This window comes from Periplaneta americana, chromosome 1, assembly GCF_040183065.1.
Source record: "Periplaneta americana isolate PAMFEO1 chromosome 1, P.americana_PAMFEO1_priV1, whole genome shotgun sequence".
NCBI classification, from domain to species: domain Eukaryota; kingdom Metazoa; phylum Arthropoda; class Insecta; order Blattodea; family Blattidae; genus Periplaneta; species Periplaneta americana.
Window position 1 is genome coordinate 114,862,862 of NC_091117.1, and position 19,794 is coordinate 114,882,655.

Below are 19,794 nucleotides of genomic sequence, written 5' to 3' on the forward strand. Positions count from 1 at the left end.
ATGTGTTTTGTCATTGTATTCTTTATTATTAGTAATTTTTTCCAATAAATTGATGTGAAAATCCAACAAAATTTGCATGACCCTAGCACCTTTTCAGGTCGCGGAAGTTGAAGGCCAAGAACAGCGTCGGTTCCCTCAGGCCAATGCCTCGACATCTACATGCAACTCATATGGCTCTGTGCAACCGCTGCTGTATCACGCGGCTCGAAGTAAAAATTTCCCTCTGAGACAATTGATGTCTCACAAGGCCTGCAGGTACAAAATTGGTGTGAGACACACCCCTTCTCACACGGCAGTCAACGTGTTAACAACAATCATCTCCCCATCCGCTATAAAATATTCTACACTGAGTTCCACCTCTTTTTTCTCCAGAAGAAAATCACTGATTGTTGTTATTATATGTTGCTGTTTGTTTGTTGTTGTTTTCTAATCCCAGGCATTTGATAATAGTCATTTGATCTCTCGCACTCCAATATTTTCCAAAGATACTGTCATGGCCTGCCACTGAAGCATAGCTATTATATTACTATTAATAAAAACAAATAAGTGTGTAGAGATATCATGTGCGTTCGGGAAAGTGTGTCGTCAGTCAAAAAAGGTTGGGGACCACTAGATTACCTTACAATCTTCCATTTTCCCTTTGTTTTTTGTTTTGCATTAAGTAATTTTATTACAATTGTATTTTTTTTTATTCTAGGTAACGAAAGCCAAAATGCGCGAAGTAATTCAGTAATGAGTAAAGTGTAATGAGTGTGGCAGTAGGACGCAGGGTAATATGAACAAAGATCAGATCAGTGAGGCTTTAAAGAATATCAGTGATAATAACATGTCCTTAAGGAAACCTGCAGAAAAAGGCAGACTTAGTTATGGTACTCTACAATAAATATCATAGATTCAAGATGAAGAAATTTGGGGCAAAACTGTATTAAGGTTTGCTGAAGAATGTGATTTTAAGTCTGTTAAGTTTCTGTATAAGGAATTTCATAAAATAAAAATTTTAACTAATTTTAATAACACAAACTTATTTGTTATTTAATAAATCTCAACCCAACAATTAATCACAACTCACAAATTACAATTAGCTAAAAACAGCTTTATTAAAGTTACAATAACCATCTTGCAGTGTCTCCTCGCCTCCTCTACATCTTTGTGCTGTTGTACGGTGATTGATCTCGCACCACACTGTCATAACAGCTAACAAAACAAAACAAACTTGAATGTGCCCAGAATAGCATCCTGAAACTCAGAACTGGACCTGTGAAAACAACTCCATCTGTAGCTTTATAAATGTACACATAAAACAAGCATACAGTAGAAAAAATCAGGCAGTAAGCAGCATGAACCTTCCTCAAAATTAAATCTCTACCAGAATTAATGCGTGCAAAAAAAAATCCCAAAAGACAAAAACTATAAATTATTAAGCTACACATTGAATATTTGAAGAACCTGAACATACCAACACATATAGAACCTATACTACAACCAGTAAATCCCTTACACTACTTACTACACATACAATATGCAACTGGATTTAATACACGAAAGTCAAAAAGAATGAATACATGCTGGAATAATCAAACAAATGAAGTTAGATACTATCCAAGAAAGACATCCAACAACAGAATGGCTACACAAATACACAGATAGCTCGTAATCAGTGAGGGAAGTGGGAAAAAATCAGAGGCTACCCCAAAGATTTTCTCCTGGCATATCTCAATTTAAAAAGGTGCAGGGCTACCCCTCCCTTTACAACATACACATATATGATATATGCAATAAATTGTTTTGTTTAGTCAGTAACACGAATCTTTAAAGCTTACGTAGCTACCCCTCCCTTTACAACATACACATATATGATATATGCAATAAATTGTTTTGTTTAGTCAGTAACACGAATCTTTAAAGCTTACATAGCACATTAAATTTCTTAATAAAATAACTTCAAGTTACTGGTCAGTCTCAGCTGAACAACCGACCTGATCACATCATGTTAACCAACACGGCACCAAAACTAGCTGACTGATCTTCGAGATGTGACAGCCAAATTTGTACCTACTTCACTGTATTTTTAAATATTTATTCAACATTTTAATATTTATCACTATTTTCATTTTCACGTCAAGCTACCATGGGTAACTACTAGTATATGTAATTGTAATTATAACAACATGACTTTTTAAAACACAGTAATTATTTATATCAAACATGCTCTGAATTTACTTGTTGTCAACTCATGTCATATGGATCATAATATTACCTACATGAAGTATCAATAGCATACTGTCAATTTATTTTCAAGTTTCATTTTGTGCTCAAACTTCAACATTTATGATAGAAAGGAATACCATAGGGTGATATCTTGATGTATCCTTCAATAACAGAATTTTCAAACATAGTAATTATATAGCACTAAACATATTCATAACCTGCTAGTTTAATTTACGTGTCATACACAATACTTCTAAGTGAAAATTTAATAATATATGTAATTACTGCACGTTATAATTTTATTTGTGTCTAATATGAACATTATGTAAACAGTTGAGTCAGTGCACGACTAATTATAATGTAACATCTATCTAGTCAAGTAGGAACCATGTTTGCTTGTCCGAATATTACTTTATTCTACTTAATTTTCGTAACCAGTATTCAGTATGTATAATATGACACTTATGTTGATCTGATGATGGCAAATAATTGCCGAAAACATTAATCCAATCAATAAATGTGACATAGTTAATAATTAAGACTACACATTTCTTGATAAGCAAGAAGACGGACCCTATTTAACCTACATTCACCTAACTTAATAAAGCGAACTTCAGATATCTTATGCCAGATAGATGCATGCAGGATGTGTTAGAAAATTTATTTTCTACTGTCCGTTCCTTAAATCCAATCCTGGATGCAAAATAATTCAAAATTGCAATTCGATTTCTCAGTTTTTCTCAAAAACGAAACATTAAAATTACGCAGTTTGAGATTCTGAACAATTAATTGAGTTTCTAGGTACAGATGTAAGTAAATCCGAAACAGAAAGGTCTAGTGAAGATGAATGTCAGTAAAAGGAAATTGACAGAGGCTAAATTGTAATTTAACTGAAAATATAAATAGTGACTTGAGTGAATAACAAGCTCTTTACTATATGTTAAGAACAGTTTTGTTCAAAATAAAACAAAATAAGTTATATAGTATTTGTGAAAATTGTTTTTCATCTCTGATAACAGGGATGAATCTATAAATTTTATTACACATTAGTCACTCTCAAGTCGTATAAGGTAGGCCTAATGTCACTTGTATACCCTTGTAAATTCGTATTTGATATAATTCTATATGCAGAAAAATGTGAAATGTTGGTAGAAAATGAGTTGAAATTAAAGGATTTGAAGTCTTTATTCATTAACACTTCAACTCATAAGTTCCCAACATGTTATAATATTTTTCAAAAGTCTTAACACTGTATTTTAGGACTAGAATATATTAATTGTTAAGAAAATTGTCTGTTATAGCAAATGCACTACAACAATCTGCTAAATGTGGCAGTCGAAGTGTTCATATGAGAATTGCAGTAGAAATTTGCTGATGTTATCCCTATTGAAATGGACATAACATAAATAATAAAGTGTTATCTGTAATGAGTCATTTCACTATAACAATAATGTTTATTAATCCTTGTCTCCTGTATTCAATAAACCCCAACAACATGTATGATATCGCCTTTAATGACCTTCCTTCTAGCATTACTGCTTATGATTCTGTGCCGAGCAAGGAGTAAATATGGCCGCCGCCGCCGAGAATGCGGTACTCTCTAATAGATACTGCTCTGGTATGAGCGAATCCAGAAATACATATAGAATGTTAGTTGTGAGACCAAAGGGAAAAAGACTTTGGGAAGGCCGAGACATAGATGGGAGGATAATATTAAAATGGATTTGAGGGAGGTGGGATATGATGATAGAGACTGGATTAATCTTGCTCAGGATAGGGATCAATGGCGGGCTTATGTGAGGGTAGTAATGAACCTCCGGGTTCCTTAAAAGCCATATGTAAATACGAGGTGCATCCAGAAAGTAAGTTTCCCGATTTTTTCCCCTTGAAAGTAAACGTAATTAGCCTTGTCAATTGCGCATATGTAACAGATCTATGACGTATCAAACATATGCCAGCCAGACAGGTCCCGCCTGGTGCCAGTAGCGTGGCAGCAGTGGTCCGAAATAGAAGCTCTTATTCCTTCTCCCGCCGCCTGCGAGGTTCGGTCGGTGATAAAGTTCTTTAATGCACAAAGCATTGCGCCAATTGAAATTCATCAGCAGCTCTGTCAGGTCTATGGGCCGAACATCATAAGTAAGCAGATGGTGCGTCGCTGTTGTAGGCAGTTTTCTGAAGGTCGTCAAAGTGTCCATGATGAAGAGCGCAGTGGGCGACCGTCCCTCATCAATGATGGTGTTGAGCTGGTGCGGCAGTGCATCATGGAGAACCGTCGCTTCACGATTACAGAGCTGAGCAGCCATTTTCCACAGATATCGCGATCCTTGTTGCATGAGATTGTCACTAAGCACCTGCTGTTCAAAAAAGTGTGTGCCAGGTGGGTGCCGAAAAACCTGACAACTGAACACAAAATGCAATGTTTAGGAGCAGCACTGACATTTCTGCAACGGTATCACGATGACGGCGACGAGTTCCTCGACAGGATCGTCACGGGCGATGAGATTTGGATTTCGCACTTCACCCCGGAAACCAAGCAGCAGTCAATGCATTGGCGGCATAGTGGATCTCCGATCAGGACGAAATTCAAACAGACGCTGTCAGTACGGAAAGTGATGTGCACGGTGTTCTGGGACAAGAAGGGCATTCTGTTCATTGACTTCCTTCCAAGAGGTGAAACAGTGAACGCTGACCGTTACTGTGAAATACTGCGAAAATTGCGATGTGCCATTCAAAACAAGAGGCGTGGAATGCTTACTGCAGGTGTTGTGCTCCTCCATGACTATGCTTGTCCACATACGGCTTGGCGCACAGCAGCTGTTTTGACGGAATTTGGCTGGGAGTTGTTTGATCAGCCACCCTACAGTCCTGATCTTGCTCCCAGCGATTTTCACGTTTTCTTGCACCTCAAGAAATTCCTGTCCTCCGGTGAGCATTTTGGCAATGACGAAGAGTTGAAGACATCTGTCACACGCTGGTTCCATTCACAGGCAGCAGAGTTCTACGACAGAGGGATACAAAAGTTGATCCCACGATACGACAAGTGTCTCAATTCTGATGGTGGCTATGTTGAAAAATAGCTGAAACATTGCTGTACCTGTTGCCAATAAATGTTTTCCTGAAAGTGTGTGTTCTTTTTTTTTTTTTTTTTAAATAGGGAAACTTACTATTGGATGCGCCTCGTAAGTAAACCTGATGACATAGTTACTACATTGGCAACAATGGCAACCACAAGCTACAGACGACAGCCTTCTATACTTTAAATGCTACTATTGTTAAACACTCCAGGGGTTTATTTATCAAAATAAACGTGTCTAAATACGCATTGAATACAGTTCCAGAAGCCTGTAGTTTAGACCTACGAAGCAAAGAATAGTACTCTTTGCTGCGAAAGAATATATGAACAGAATTTTACGGATCACATTTTTTCAGTGATGGTATGTCATTTTTCACTAACGGTATATTTTCTAGCCATAGAAACCAGAGGTGGTATTCCATACCAACACATACCGTCTCACTTCCCTCACTGCTCGTAATACACAAAACAGATAAAGCAGGAGTACATTCAACTTTCTTTTCGCACTAATGTACAGTGGGACAAATTGAAACCAATTCTAATGCAGAAACAGAAGCTATATTTTTTGCCCTAGCACAACTCATAATCAGTCAAAAGGAGTTCACCAATGCCATCACTTAAAAGCAGCAATACAGTCAATAACATCAAACAATAATCCTACCACAAAAGCAACACATCAGGGAAGGGAAAACTAATTAGAATGTTAGAAAATATAGAAAAAAAAATACACATGCAATGGATTCCCTAACATATTTGTCTTCTAGGAAATGACACTGAAGGTGCAAAAAAAAATACCAAAAAAGAAAATAAATTTCTCAGTCGCCAAAAACTTTCAAGAATATTCACAACAGAGGAAATACAGAGTTACTCAACAAACACTCAAGAATCAAACAGAAAAGAAAAATGGGCAGACATCAGAAGAACATGGAAAGTCAACTGCACAAAACCAAGAAAAGAAGCTGTTGCTATGTTAAGATCACGATTGTCTGGACACTCATGTGATCAAATTAAAAATCTTAAAAACAGAAGAATGCACACTATGCAGACCACAATACACAAAAATGGACCAGAATCACTTGCTGTGCTGCATCAAACTTACAAATCCACTCCACGGTATGTTACAATTACAGTTATGGTAATTTCCTATCCAAAAATTTAAAATGAAGTTATTTTTGCTGTTTATGTGAATTTTTCCACAGTTTAAAACATTTTTAGGCCATTATTACATTGTTTACACCATTCACCTATATTAAAATCCTGACCCTAATTAAGACTATTACATTGTAATAATTTCTTTTTTAAATTTAATACTTCATATTTCAATTGACTAATTCTCATTCTCTCTTTGATATTCTTTTCTCCTCATGTCTATATCCTCCGTTATATTTCTCAGACTTTCTTTGTATTCTAATTCCTTCATTTGCATTTCTTTTTTCATATCCGCTATTCTTTCCACATGTTCTTTCTCCTGCTGCACCAGCATTTCTTCAGATCTCTTCTGAACCGTCTGCTGAATTGCGATCATACATTCATCATCCTGAAACAAAGAAATATAAAATACGAACAAGTATGACCTATCAGTTCTTGTGATATTGTCTTCATATGTGTATACATATACGTATATATACATATGTATGTATGGATATCAGTTTCCTATTATGATAATGAATACACTAAACAATATGAGTCAATAGTCTGTCATCATCTTAAATTTTATGAGTTAAATTGATGTTCATTTACATCACATGAATATCAACATGGTAGCCATCAGACTGATAGTTGTGACTCACTGTGAAATAGTTACCTGAAAAAGCTTCTTTTCTTATTGCACTTTCGTTTTCTTCTTGTGGGAGGTCTAGTTTCATCAACAGGATTCTCTAAAGTCAAAGAAACGTCTGGAACCTGTAACGATAGCCTTACTTTATTATCTTGTTGCCACCAAATAATTAAAACACTTCAAATACATGGCTTATACTTTTACCTCAGAAAATGGGTTTAGCTGGCTTCAAGATCCTAGTTCTGCTTCGTTGGTGAATAGCCTCCCAGAGTCTACAACTGTAGTAATATCCTGTATTTAAAAATTATGACGATAAAAACAATTGAAGCGGTCAGTGGAATAAGGGCCGAAGTCCAAATTTTGCCGCAAATGGTTTTTTGAGTGCAATTTACTCTTAAAGGCAAGGCGCACATTATGCACTATTAAAATGACCGATATCCATGCCTGTTATTATATTACAGTGGCTTAAAAATTTCAATCCATGGAACAAGGTCCAATGTCCGGGACTTTGGACATAATTGTATTGGCTGAGCTACGAGTATGATTCGGAGAGTGTCTCATAGAGGTGCTGCAGGTGGAAAAGTGGATATCCCAAGTGAATGGATTGAACTTGTTAAACATCACTTCCAAGTTGTTGAAATGACACACACTATTTTCAAGACTTTGATGGGTATTTCACGCAGTTTTTCAAGAAAAGCGCATCTCAAAATGGTGAAGTGTTTCAGGTATCAAAATACAAGATTTTCCCATACCATCATTCGCACAAACACCAGGTAGAGGTCAGTAAATTAATGAGCAGAATGGTCATGAGCAGCTTCTGTCTCCTTAAGAATAACGTGACTCCCAACCTCAATGTACCACAGCTGTATCATGGGCAGTTACCTGTTAAAAGTGCAAACGTACGTGATGTATCTATTCACTCATTCATTCGTAGTGTTCTGCCCAAGGGCAGGTCTTTCACTGCAAACCCAGCATTCTCCAGTCTTTTCTATTTTCTGCCTTCCTCTTTGTCTCTTCATATGATCCATATATCTTAATGTCGTCTATCATCTGATATCTTCTTCTGCCCCAAACTCTTCTCTCGTTCACCATTCCTTCCAGAGCATCTTTCAGAAGGCAGTTTCTTCTCAACCAGTGAACCAGCCAATTACTTTTTCTCTTTCTGATCAGTTTCAGCATCATTCTTTCGTCACTCATTCTTTCCAACACAGCTTCGTTTCTTATTCTCTCTATCCATTTCACATGCTCCATCCTTTTCCATATCCAAATGCTTCTAGTCGCTTCTCTTGACTTCTTCGCAACGTTCATGTTTCTGCCCCATAAAATGCTACACTCCACACAAAGCACTTCACTAGTCTCTTCCTTAGTTCTTTCTCCAGAGGTTCGCAGAAGATGCCCCCTTGTCTATAAAAAGCTTCCTTTACCATTGCTAATCTCCTTTTAACATTTAGGCAGCAGCTCATGTTACTGCTTATAGTACATCCCAAGTATCTGAAGTGGACACTTGCTCTACTGCCTCATTTAGAATTTGCAAGTTTACCTTCTTTACTTTTCTTCATATAACCATGGTCTTTGTCTTATTTGCATTAATCTTCATCCCATACTGCTCACAGCTGTCATTTAGTTCCAGCAGCATAACCCTTAGTATCATCTTCTCCTCTGCTAACAACGCCCCATATCATTAGCAAATCTTATACATTTTATTCTTTATCCTCCTCCTATCACTCCTCCCATTTATGTATCCAAACACCTGAAATATCTATAAGCGAATGCATAGCAGTACTTGCAGAGTATTAAGGGTGAGGAAGGTAGCAGAACTCAGAATATTGGCAGTGACTAAGGACAGAAGGCAGTTGCTCATTACATTGAAATAGTTTCTTTATTGTAAGTATTATTATTATTCATATTGGTGTCGTATCCTTTTTTTTTTTTTCCTAGACAATTAGCTCAAGTGATGTGTGTACTCTGAAAATACAACTCATTGAATAAATAAAATTCATTATTTCAGATTATTGTGCTTGTCTTTTACACTTGCGTAGTAAAACAATGTAATAAGTACCGAAGTCCACCACTTATCATCCTATTTATTACCCATACTATTAAACTCAAACGTGAGTGTTCATTATCAGTCAGAGCGGTGCACTATAAACTACAACTGTGCAAATTTTTGTTAGTGTTGGTCTAATGATTTAGGAGATGTGATGTTTTTCTTTGTCTCCTGAAAAATTTATTTCTCTGGACTTTGGTCCTTATTCCACTGACCAATTCAATTATAGGCTAACAGTTTAAAGGTATACGTATACATGGATAAAACTATGATTCTCTATTCAAAAATTAAGTTTCAAAACTTCTGTCTTATGGAATGAAAAATTAAAGTTAAAATTTCATTAAATTTTTCTGATGAACTAGATACTTACATTTAGATTTGATTAACTCTTATCATTTGTTTATGCAAAAGAATGTTCACATAAAAGTGTGTACTTACAATAATAGGCCGATGATAGTCAGAATTGAATTCATTTTCGTCAACTTCAAATTCCAATGGGATCATCTCAATTATTTCTGATAAATCATTACTGGGACTTCGGGGTTTTGGTCCACCACCAGTCTGATGTATTGCTTGGTGGTGCATTGAAATGGACTTTTTTGCATCCAATTTCTTTCAGGAGAGCCTGGAGCAAATTATTCGTTTTTAGAATAAATAGACCACACCCTTCAACACTTGCATGTAATATGGACTTACATAAATATTTGCTATGTGCATTATTCCTATGCAGACCGATCCCATGCAGTCGTTCCATTGGCTTTGTAACAGTAATGTGGAGCACTCACCCGAGGAAACCAAGCAATAGAGGGTGGAGTGGATCAGTTCTGCTTACAGAGGTGTGGAAGAACTATGTGTACACTGGCATATGAACCTATGTCAGCATATAACCACTCACCGCCCGTCAACAGATTTTGTTAGGTGGAGGCTGGAGTGGGGCCAATCTGTATAGGAACTCTCTGTATTAGGTCTACACTAAATAAACGAATTTCATAATCCAACAACACCAAATACGGTACTGGTTAGTTAAAATAATTATTCCATCTACAGTAATTCTCCAGAAAAGCTACAGTAAAGGAGGCAAAATTATTTTTTGCTTCACTGACTTTCTGAGATGTAGGCCTATACGGTGATACACACGTGGCTTTAGTTAGCAACCACAAATAGGTCTTTTTCAACATAAAAATTATGCGATACCTATATATTCTAATGTATTATTGTAGCCCCTCCCTTCTTCCTTAGCCTATCTGTTACAAATACAACACTTGAGAGGTCTAGAACACAATACTAGGATCCATTTCCCTAGTAATTTGTCCAGGATTCATCACATATTAATATGTTGGTAATTAATAAATGGTAGAGGGGGAAGAGAGATGTGCCTCCTTTAGTAGGCCTACAGTTCTTCTAGAGAATTTCCCTTCCCCTTACATCCTGGACCTCTCAAGTGTTATAGGCCTACTGGGTACAAGTATGGGGAATAGGCTACAGCAGTGCTTTAGAATATATAGGTAAGTATCAGATGATTACTTACTTAGGTGAAGTTTTATTAATGTACTGCCAGTATAGGAAATTAAAAACAAACACTGAAAATACCTTAGTTTTATAGTGTGGAGTAGCAGAAACTCGATGTGATCACTGGGAGAGCTGTGGTCCCACCCAACCCGCCCTAAATAGGTTCCTTACTTATATAGGAAAATCGTCATACTTGAAGGAAGAAGACGGCCATATTTCGTCGTTGTGACGTTATTTGAGGTGGAGTGGGAGAATGATTGCAGTGTCGCCAAATGTAGTAACCATTCATATTATCTTACATACCTAACCTAACCTAACCTAACCTAACGTGCTACACACCTATTGTAACATTCCTAATGTTTAGCACACCTGTTGTAACATTCCTCACAGTTTCATTTCGTTTGCCGATATTGGGATCCCTGCTACACCTGTACCATATCGTCTGCTGGAATTCTGAGTCCATCTAGTGGAAGTGAAGTGAAACTGCGACTCTGTTAATTAAGTTACGTTTCCGAAGTTTTTTCTGTGTTATCTGCAAGAATTATTGTGTCATTGTAGTGATAATTGGGTAATTTCCTAGAAGACGGGCAAAATCCAACATGGCTGACGAAAACTACCAAAAACCTTCTGCCAACTATGAAGTTCAAATGTCACTAAACATCGCAAAATCAAAGATGAAAAATCAAATATATATTCATATTTTTAAAGAAGAACAAGCCCTCCAAAAAAATGAAAATATATTTAATTTCTCGCCTTTTGTTTTTTTGGCGTTTGGTGGCATTCGAACTTCATATTTGGTAGTACTTTTCTGGCAGTTTTCGTCCGTACTTTACCCCCAAAAATCACTAAAACACAAAACAAAACATAATAATTTATCACATTATCAAATAAAATTCAATTCTCATCGACGTCTTCAACGACAACCTCTTCACTTCCAGTATAAATGACACAGGCTTTAAGGCAATCTAAACTTAAACCATGCAGGCAACAAAGAACTAAACCAACACTTTGTCGTACAGTCAACTGTGCATAAATAAACCACGTGTTTACACTAAATGAAATTCTCTTCGAACACTTATTACATCTTAACTTCTACAGAAAATTCAGTAAATAATTCCTTTAAACCACAGGAAAACAGTTTTCTTCTCAACATTCAACACAATCCTTCTTCACCAGCGAAAGAACTAAACCAAAATCGACACAAAATTTAATAGATAAATTTCAGAACACGGTTTCCTTCCTTTCCCTCTTACTTCAAAATTCCAATCTTGTGCACACAAAATAAATTATTGGCACTGAAAAGTGGCTTTTCGTAAGCATGATGATGCGCATTCGACAAATGCAGACAAATCTACAATGTAACACCACTCACGTCAAACAACCAAGAACAACAGGACAACGTCATTATCCATGAAAAATTAATGAAAATTCTAGAATTAATGATAACTATAACCAATCAAATCACAAAAATCATAAAATGAGAAACTTTCATTAGCTTTTAGCCATCAGACACAACATAACACCACTCACGTCAAACAACCAAGAACAACTGATAACGTCATTATCCATTCAAAATTAACGAAAATTCTAGAACAAATGACAACTATAACCAATAAAATTAAAAGAAAATCACGGCGACACCTAGTACAAAAACCTAGAACTAACATGTAAAAGTCACTAAAAGATCACTAACATTTAACTCTGAAATAAAGAAGTTGGTAATACTTACTATATTCAACCAAGTGCCCGTCTTCTATGAAATTACCGATAATTGCATTTATATTGTACAATAAAAATTAAAATGTGTCCTGGCTGAGATAAAAGTGTTCTAAATTGATTTCCAGTGCCACAATCCCAGTGATAAACGTTTGAATATTCGTTGTGTGACCGTTGGAAGTGGCAGTAGGGTAGTAAAACTTGACCCTCACTTACTAATGGCTTTTAAGGAACCCGGAAGTTCATTGCCGCCCTCACATAAGCCCGTCATTGGTCCCTATTGTGAGCAAGATTAATCTAGTCTCTAATCAAATAATTATTATGTTAAAAGCACCGGTAAGCCTATTTGTGGCTGCTGACTATAATCACGTGTTTATCATTATATGTATATGACTCATAGAAGTCAGTGAAGCGAAAAAAAATGTCTCCTCTCTAGGAAAGTTTTTGGTTAAACGAGCGTTGAGCGACTTCCGCCGATTTTGGAATAGACACCGACGCACTTAGGTTAGGTTAGTTTAGGCTTTTATTATCCCGTCAAGATGAAGGTGAAAGCGATTGAGTGTGATTTTTTGTTTTCTATGTTGGCAGTTCAAGTGCGTCAGTGTCTATTCCAAAATCGGCGGAAGTCGCTCAACGCTCGTTTCACAAAGTTTTTTTCTGGAGAATTACATCTACTCCCGTAACGAAACAGTAAAATAAATACCATTTTGAATGCATAATTTTATTTTACTTTCATTATTTATTTTACTGGGTAATGATGAAGTGGAGAAATTATATTTGGCCTAATATTTGTAAAATACTTCGATGACTGTAACAGTTAAGATTAAGGTGGTGTTAAGAGTTATGTTTACGTACAATTCTATTAGTTATAGTCGTAATTGTAATTAAAAACACGTGGCATTGAAGATGTAACAAGATTAATTTACTCAAGGTGGTGTTGTTATGTTTACGTACAATTCTGTTAATATATTAGTAAGACCGTAACACTGGCATTGAAGATGTAACATGATTATTTTAGGCCTACCCAAAGTTTATAGACGTAATTGTAATTGAAACATCTCAAGGTATAGCATATAGAGTCACGAAGCTTTACTTGCTAGGAACAATAGACTGTGCAAGGCACTTTTCTGTGCCAATAATTTATTTTATGTGCACAGGGTTGGAATTCTGAAGTAAGAGGGAAAGGTAGGAATCCGTGTTCTGAAATTTATCCCTTTTGAAATTACAGACCTAATTATACTCGTAATTGAAAACACGTGGCATTGAAAATGTAACGATGACGCAATCCTAATACGAATTTCGATTTTACTTCATAAATATAGCGATTCGGGAAAATTTTAGAACATGGATTGCACCTACCAAATTATGTCTTAAAATACTAAAAAGAGCAGATTTGTCTGCGTTTGTCGAATGCGCATCATTATATTTGCGAAAAGGCACTTTTCAGTGCCAATAATTTATTTTGTGTGCACAAGGTTGGAATTTTGAAGTAAGAGGGAAAGGGTGCAATCCATGTTCTGGAGTTTATCCAACATACTTTATCGCTATTATCCCAATTGGGCGCTCTCCTCCTCTTGGTGTCGTTGGTGCATTCCATTCTTTCAAAAGAAGAAAACTAAATGCATTCGAGCGCGCCAAAATGTCTCCTGCTTCTGCGATCACGTGGTTGAAACGTCATGAAACTATGGCTGCGTTCAGCCGGGACAGCGCTGAGGTAGCGCTTAAACAGCTACAGCACTGAACGCCTTGCTGCGGTTAAACTATAAAACGTCTTTGCTTGCTGCCCGACAGCGCTGGAATAGCGGCCGCCATTTTTTGTAGCAAAATTGTTTTCGCTGCAAGCCAGCGAAAGTGGACGGGGTAGACATCACAGTCTAATATATACAGTCGCGCAACTTCAACACTTTTTTTGCCAACATTCGCGACACTAGCGCCCAAGCGGCAGGCAAGGCACTGGTCATAGGTTTGATACAGCCAGCACGTGCTTTAAAGGGATGCGAGATGTTATAAAAACGTTTTAATCATGCGTAGGAAGACAATGTGTGCAATGACGAAAATTGCAGTAACAACAAGTTTAAATCTCCGAATTTGTCGTTCTTCAGATTTCCTAAAGACCAAGAGAAAATCATAACTCAGTCATAACCAATAATCCACGTTGTAGGTAGCCTACCTATTGTGTTCTATAAAACATTTATTACTTATCAGTTACCTATTTGTATGTCAGGAAGGAGAGTTTAAATAAAAACAAAGTAACTACCTGTTACAGTATATTATTTTTTGCAGAGATCATAATATGTGTAAATGTGTAACGATTCCGATTTTGGATAATATATCTACAGACTAACTATGAAAACAAAATGTCAGACTCTTGATTATAGTATTATAATATCACTAATAACTTTGCAACAAATCATCACTTTGCAAAAATTAATATTGAACAGAATATCACGAAAAAATAATCAAATATCACCGCTCGATTGCTTTTATTGTATCATGCGCATGCGCAAACCCACGACATAGAGGAGCAGTCACAGAGTACTGAATACGGAGCAGATTTCGATAGCGATATTTTGTCACAGATGTTTCGCGTCGTCAGTCACAGGTTCATCTGTGACAAAATATCTGTTTGTGAAATATCGGCCACCTCTAAGGCCCGTAACGCACTTGAAGAATTTTCGCTAGCGAGAAATGCGTTGCGAGAAAATAAAAAAATTGATAACATGGATTCAAATGGACGTCCACACACTGGAAGTAATTCTCGTTCGAGGCAAAACCCTCGCGCTAGATTCTCGTTGAAATCGGTAGCTCAGCGAATTTTCTTGACACATTTATCAAAGATGTTTGACATTTATAGTCTTTATGACGATTGAATGTAGAAAAAGATATCACAGGTGACGATGAATTGTATTGGTTTTATCTGAAAATGAGGAAATATGGCTGATAATTGCAGTCAGAAACTTATTGAACTTGTACTATGTCACCCGTAGACCTAATTATATGATACACGGGATGAAAACTATAAAAACATGAAACTTAAAAAGAAATCTGAGACAAATATCAGATTATCTGAAAATAAAAAGGACTATATCTTATTTGATGAGATTTAATAGTATTAATTAAATACAGTATTTTAAATAATGTATCTGTAAGTCTTAAGAGTTTACATAATTTTAATCAGAACATAGAAAAGAATCCTCTATCATATCATGAATAGCAAAAAACTGAAGTCCATTCACAGCCGACTTGATGCTCGCTTCGATTCCCCTTTACCGGCCTTGACAATTCATTTTGATTCCTGTGTTAAAGCTGTAATCGAGAAAATATTAAATTCCCGCCAGATGGCACTGACTCCCAAGGTTCACTGAGGAATGTGTGTATGGTTTCTTGTACGATTATAATTAGTAATATTGCGCTTCTTTCTACTGGTATAAGAGTTTATTGTGATATGATTCAAAATGACGTATTATTGTGTACTATTGTGTACTTCGAATAGAAAAAAAGAGTGGAGGAGCAATATCATTCCATGAATTTCCGAGTGACAGGGAAACATGATTATATTTCGTGACCATAATATTGTACGAAATGGAAATAGGCTATAAAAATTGGAGTTGTATCCTTCGAAGAGGTGAACAAATTCAAATATTTTATTTTATTTTAGTAGGTTATTTTACGACGCTTTATCAACATCTTTGGCTATTTAGCGTCTGCATGAGATGAAGATAATAATGCCGTGAAGTGAGTCGAAGGTCCAACACTGAAAGTTACCCAGCATTTGCTCATATTGGGTTGAGGGAAAACCCCGGAAAAAACCTCAACCAGGTAACTTGTCCCACCGGGAATTCTGAGAGACAAGTAGTCTAACCGAATTTTATAAATGGGACTTTGTTTTAAATTTAAAGGCTGCATGTCTACTGGTTCAAAAAATAAATCAGTATAATTATTTTGATCATTACTACCGCCCATTTTACATCCCTTAATGTTTATATTTCCATTTTATCTTCTGACTAAAGATTAACAGAAGCTACACATAGGATTTAAAGGGATTTAAGGTGATGAGTTAGTCAGTCTGTTGATTATAGACTTTTTATATAAGTTATCTTTATACTTTATAGTAATGAGGAAAAGGTTATGTAACGGCAACTGAAATTATCTCGAAAACTGTGTGACGGGAACTGGTCCCTTTTCATATACATGCAAACATTATAGACTGCCGTAGTTCTATAGTTAGCTAGTATAGGTCTCGCAAGCAAGGATTACCGACGAAAGGAATGCGAATAAAACAATGCGATATGGAAGAGCGGGCGACAAGAAAGGTCACGAGATAGCTTGAACGATATTCAAGAGTTCAGTCGGAAGAGAAAAGACATCGATAGAATCAATCGCGTTGTGATAGTTACATTACGACTTTAGTTTGGTTCATTGCTTGTGAATACGTGTCTTGTATCGCACGGTGTTATTATTTCATTCGTAAATATATGTAGTGCGTTTAATTCACTTCGAATTTTTCTCTTGCTACGTCCTTTATTTCTACAGCGATGTCCTCATTTGTTCATCATCTTGGAAGAGACGGTACTTCCATCGGCCCGCACCGCTCGCTTCCTCGGCGTGCCTACATACACACTTCAAAACGGACAGCAAAGCCACTATTGCTTTTTGGTAATGTGATAGTGTATAGTTTCTGGAGGTGATTGTCCATCGAGTCCACTTCGATATGTTTACTCTTACATCCCACTCATTGCTTGTGACAGATTAAAGCCGAACTTGTAGCAACTTTCGCTCTGCAGTTCAGATTAACAAAATCCATCTGCCAAAATCCCTGGCTCCTACTGTACAGTAAATAGCTATATACGTGTTCAACAATGTTTATTTCTCTATAGTTTAAATTCTTGCCAGTTTCTTGATCATTGTAATTTTGTGTGAGTGAACAGACATAATGCCAAAGGAAAAAAATAGCAAAACATATTCGCTTAAACAGTGGATTGAGGAGAATCCTACATTATCAACGGATGGGAAAATTGTCCTCTGCCACGTCTGTGACAAAAATGTGAGTTAATTTTATTATAAATATTTATTATAGCCTATTATAAATTATAATATCAATATAACTCTGGAGTAAATATTTTTGTTATATTATTTACAGTAAGTTTTTTTTTGCCAGAAAATTTGGAGAAATATTTAGTATGTATTGTAACCACTGCCTGTTGGATCGCATCTTATGGCTGCTTACAATGCCTGCTCAATCAGCGCTAATGTGCATGCACCGCCGTCTGGATTGTAATAACCTTTCAGCAGACTATTTACGTAGAATGGACTTTATAGAGCAGGCAGTATATTGCAATCCCGACGGCGGTGTGTGCAGGCACGGCCGACTTGATGCTCCCTTCGCTTCTTTGTATACGGCCTTCACAATAGTAATCTTATTCTGAAATTGGTTAGTTTCTCAATTCCACCACGAGGCGCTGTCTGCCAAGGTTTGGTGTCCACAGAAAAAATACTCAATATGAATTAAAATAAATGGTTAAAGAGTAATAATAACACTTGTAAATAATAAATAAGAAAATAATGAGTATTGTTATGTTTAATTCTATTAATTATGGCAAAGGCATGAGTTTAAAAGCAGGGAAGGTAACACATAATAACCTATTCAGTTTAAGTAACATGATGGCAGAGGCGTAATTTTGTAGTTCATTCACTTGGTAGCACCCTTAGGCTAAGCTGCGATGTTTCAAAGTAATCACTTGGATAATTATTTACCATAACTTGTACTAAGTTTTAAAATTTCACTCATTGCACTGATACATTCCACTTGATATTGCAGATTCAAGAATCATAGTTTCAAGATTTTGCGACTCAGTGAATTATAAGCCGCATTCTTCGAAGGAAGAAGCTTTTCAGTTAAAGCTGCTGCAATGTTATCTAGAAGTGGCCTAACAAATTTCACAGTAATGATATTAGCAACTTGGTTTTGGCCGTCTTCATCATAAATTGGCACTGCAAGAGAGGCAGTGGCAGTTCCTCGGGGGAGGGAAGGGAGGAACGTCCTCCTCACATTTTGTTCTTCTGAAAGTAAATACCAAATAAAATATGTGCCTTGAAATTCGAGGAAAATTCGATAATTTTTAAGTTCACAGCTATAAGAAAAACTCGATTGATCTAGTTTTAAACGACGCGCTCTCATGTGCTGTGGAAAACTGTGAGAAAGATGCGAGATTGTCTGTGTAGAGGAAAGGAACTCCATTCCTCCTCTACTGCAGTTAACACACATAGACAACAGCGCACTAGCGGCCAGAGAAAGAAGCAGAGTTTTAAAGCAAGTAAATGAACGGAGAGGGAGGAGATCCTCCTCTGAATCAGTTATGGGCGGGAAATAGAAACCGACTGGTCGTGCAGCAAGCTCGCTACCGCTGCCATCTAACGATGTTGCATTCAACCGGACTATAACACATCTAGGAGGAGACACAACAAAAGCAGTTGTAACGCAACGCTATGAAAGACACCATGTAAACTTTTTTTAAAAATTATAAATCAAAAATATTATTCATTGCACTTTATATAGGCTACTATTGAAGGTTTGAAACTTTCGTGGACATTTGAAAGTTAAAGTCGGGTTTATGTAAAACAAACAGGAAGTAGTTTTACGTAATTGACCCCCTGAAATTCACTTCTATTCATTGTTTACTAGACAGGGCAACAGGCAAGTTGTCAGTTTTGTACAAATATATTTGAAACTGAAAGTAGGTACTCTAAACTACATCATTTTTAACATAAAAAATTAATCGGCCACCGGCAGCTTTGAACAATAATGATAGTATGACTTTACAAGAACTGACATTCTTCAAAAGTATGCGATACTGAACTTGTAAAATGTACATGCGGCAACACAGACCACGTGGGTGGGTGCAGTGTTCTCGCTTTCCTCAGATTATTTCCCATTCCCATTTCCATTTCCATAAAATGGTTCCGGTTACGAGTTAGTAGCTAGTCTCTTCCAACACGTGTGATGCTGTAGTGTGCTCGAAAAATCCTGCGAGGTTGTGAATTTCCTTGTAATTGTTAATTTGTGCAATTATTCAAAAATGAAAGGAAGTAAAATCATTATATATTTTGGACAATTTAGGAAACTCAGTTTACATAAACAGATTATTGCTATACAGAAGGGAAGGCCAACCCCAACACTACCTGGTCTTACATGTATGCATGTGGAGTAATTTGTAGCTTGTTTCATTCAAGAAGGTGTCATTTAATGCTGTTAATTTCTTTCCTCCTCTTAAGAAATATGCAGGAGCCGCCACTGAAGAGAGGGCATTTATACATTAACGGCTCAATTTCCAACACAAATTTTCTAATATATTCTTGTATGGTATTCTCTTTCGATGATTAAGCAGCTGATCTAGAATATATTTTGCATGAATACTGCCTTCATCGGCCTCTTTTTTACATTTTCCAGTTCTTTATGTAACGGAT

At 36.5% G+C, this 19,794-nt stretch overlaps 1 long non-coding RNA gene across 1 annotated transcript; it reads right to left on the reverse strand.

The window, feature by feature from the left end:
• Window positions 1-995: 995 nt before the first annotated feature.
• On the reverse strand, window positions 996-14,012 carry LOC138700036 (uncharacterized). The gene is made up of 5 exons (XR_011332150.1): window positions 13,868-14,012; window positions 9,544-9,730; window positions 7,263-7,336; window positions 7,086-7,183; window positions 996-6,818 (listed from the first exon to the last, which is right to left on the reverse strand). It is a non-coding gene; the product is annotated as an uncharacterized lncRNA (long non-coding RNA).
• Window positions 14,013-19,794: the final 5,782 nt, after the last annotated feature.